This window comes from Bison bison, unplaced genomic scaffold (genome assembly GCF_000754665.1).
Source record: "Bison bison bison isolate TAMUID 2011002044 unplaced genomic scaffold, Bison_UMD1.0 scf7180017847417, whole genome shotgun sequence".
NCBI lineage: Eukaryota > Metazoa > Chordata > Mammalia > Artiodactyla > Bovidae > Bison > Bison bison.
The window spans coordinates 20,986-24,380 of NW_011477990.1; the positions used below are offsets into that span (position 1 = coordinate 20,986).

General features: G+C 36.2%; 1 pseudogene; it reads left to right on the plus strand.

Moving 5' to 3' along the window:
• Positions 1-1,907, plus strand: part of LOC104990900 — a 6,614-nt pseudogene extending 4,707 nt beyond the window's left edge.
• The last annotated feature ends 1,488 nt before the right edge of the window (positions 1,908-3,395 follow it).

The window sequence follows — 3,395 nt, forward strand, 5'->3', positions numbered from 1 at the left end:
CCATTTTAGTTCACTGATTCCTAGAATGTCAATATTCACTCTTGCCATCTCCTGTTTGACCACTTCCATTTTGCCTTGATTCATGGACCTGACATTCCAGGTTCCTATGCAATATTGCTCTTTATGGCATCGGACCTTGCTTCTATCACCAATCCCATCCACAATTGGGTGTTGCTTTTGCTTTGGCTCATCCCTTCATTCTTTCTGGAGTTATTACTATACACTGATCTTTAGTAGTGTATTGGGCACCTACCCACCTGGGGAGTTCATCTTTCATTGCAATAATTAGGTGCTCACAAAATTCGACTATAATCCAGTGGACACAACAGAAAGAACTTCTTGTAGGAAGGGAAATTATGTGACTTAAGAGAATCAGTTTTATTAAAACTGAGTCCATCATTTGGAAATTTGTAGATGAGACCAAAGCAAGGGCTAGTGAATGGCCTAGGAATAGGAACAGGTTCCTATAGGAAGAGTTAACAATATAAAGCCAAGCAAGACCAGGTCTTTGTTATTATGTTTGCACTGTTTGAATTCTTTTGATTTGGTAGAATTCTCAAGACTGTTGAGTAGGATCAAATAGCACAGTCAGGCTACAAAAAAGATGATTTATCCTCTAAACATACTTTATATTGTGCAAATACTTGTCCATCTTTTGACTCTGACTGAAAAACTACTACCTTCTTTTATAGGACACATTTATTGATACCAAAAGTAAAATATTTTGCAATTGACCATCATGCATGGAGTCAAAGCTCCAGCCTGACACCAAGATACTTCATCTTCAATGAGATTCCTGGACTGGAACCTCCACACATCTGGATCTCAGTGCCATTCTGACTCATTTACATCATTGCTGTCATGGGGAACTGTGGCCTTATCTATCTTATCTGTCATGAGGAGGCCTTTCATTGGCCCATGTATTAATTCTAGCCTTACTGTCCCTTACAGATGCTAGTGGGTGCCCTTCATTTGTTCCCAATATTTTGTGTATCTTTTGGCTCAGTTTCAGAGAGATTGACTGTAATGCTTGCCTTGTGCAGATGTTTTTCATCCACATGCTTATAGGCATGGTGTCTGGTGTGCTCATGCTTATGTCTCTGGATTGCTAAGTGACCATTTGTTACCCTCTATGTTATTCTTCCCTGGTAGCTCAGATGGTACAGAATCTGCCTGCATTGTGGGAGAACGGGGTTCAATCTCTGGGTCAGGAAGATCCCGTGGAAAAGGAAATGGCAACCCACTCCAGGATTCTTGCCTGGAAAATCCCATGGACAGAGGAGCCTGGCAGGCTATAGTCCATGTGGTCGCAAAGAGTTGGACACAACTGAGCAACTAATACACACCATGATATTCTTCCATCCTCACCAACACCATAATTACCAAAGTTGACCTTGTCACCTTGACTTGAAGTGTGTTGCTTATGATACCATTCACTTTCCTGATCAAGTGTCTTCCCCACTGCAAAGGCAACCTCATTCAACACACTATTGTGAACATATGTCTCTGGCAGAACCATCCTGTGGCAACATCAAGATAATGCCATCTATGGTCTCATAGCTGCTATGTTGATTGGAGGGTTTGATATTTTCTGCATTTTATTTTATTCTTATACTATACTTAACCATGCTGTAGGAAATGTATCCTCTGCAGATGCTCATCACAAAGACTTCAGCACCTGTACTTCACGTATATGTGCTATTGTCATCACCTATGTCCCAGCCTTCTTCACTCATCGCTTTCGGGAACACAGCATATTTCACCATATCAACATTTTAATAGCCAACCTCTATCTACTGCTGCCCCTCACCTTGAATCCAATTGTCTATGGTGTGAAGACCAAGCAGATCTGTGAAGGAGTGATCAAACTGTTTTTTAGAGAGGAAGACACTTTGAATGTAAGATAAATCTAATATATGGAATCTGGATTTAGCATAATTATAAAGAAATATAAGAGAACAAGCATAAAACTCAATAACCATGAGGTCAAAAGAAAATACCTGTCAATATTCTCCTATGAGATTTACAAAACTAACACAAAATTTATAATCTGAGAACTCTAACTTGATAGAAAAAATAAAATTGACAAGAAACTATTGTATTCCCCTGCAGTTTAACTTTAGTTAGATCTTGTGGAATGGATGCACAGAATGAAATAATAGAATATACAACTTGAAGTAAATGCTTGATGATGAAAGCACTTTGATCCAAACAACATGAGGGAGTATATAGTAAAGAATAAAGAAGGTCTGGTAGCCTGGAGAAACTCTAGAGGTTTGAGGAAGGCACCTAAGTGAACTGTCATGTGTGTTACAGGGAAGCAAGAGACACTTTCCTGAATGTGCTGATTTCCAAGGGTCTTTGTCAACCTTTTTGTTCAATATTTATGTGACACTTGCATAACTTTAGAGGAATAAAAAACCTTGACTGTTAATTTATTTCTGACTTTTTTGTTCCTAGGAAATTATCTGGACGCCTTTGACTGTGTCAGTGTAAATGCAAATGAAGTGGGAGTAGATATGATTACTAGAGCTGTTCATAATCTGGAACGTACTCCTTTGAATTTATTTCAAACAGAATCTTGTAAGGTACACGGGATAATATTTGATGGCTATGTGAGGAAAGGATTTATAAGTACAGGAAAGCAGACTTGAAGAAAATCTATGTACTCAGCCAATTAAAGATGGCTGAGCTAACTACTTTCCTTAATTTTAACATTGAAAGAGCAACAATTAATCATCAGGGACAATGAAGAGAAGAGCACCTTATTTAGACATCTGGAAATATGAATAATAAAAGAAATGAAAGAAGAATCATAAATGTGGTATTCAGAAACAGTGATAATGAATGAAAAGTGAAGAAAATAAGGGAATAATTCAAAAGAAAACTGAAGAAATAGAATGGGATCAGCAAATGGTTACAAACAGAGGAAGAGTTAGAAATATTAGATTAAGATTATGCTCATCATTTGCTAATATGGATAATATATTTTAATATAATGTTATAGGGACAGGGAAGCTACAGTCTATGAGGTCATGAAGAGTCAGACACAACTTGGCAACTGAACAACAACAAATATATGATAAAATAATTGTGAACTATAATGAAAATTCCATGTATTTTTGCAAAATTAATTTTGATGCTTTGAAGAAAAACCTGAATTTCTAAAAAATTTAAAATGAATATTTTTAAATAAAATAATTTAAGTGTTTGCATGTAATAAAATTTGTAAAGTGATAATCAGAAAAAATTCTCTCTTCTGGACTTCTGTTTTTGGATTTGGTAAATTTTGCCCATCATATATTCTCACTTAAATCATATTCACACACAAGGAAAGAAATCAAGAAATTTACCTAAACTGCCATTTTAAAACATATATATATATATATATATAT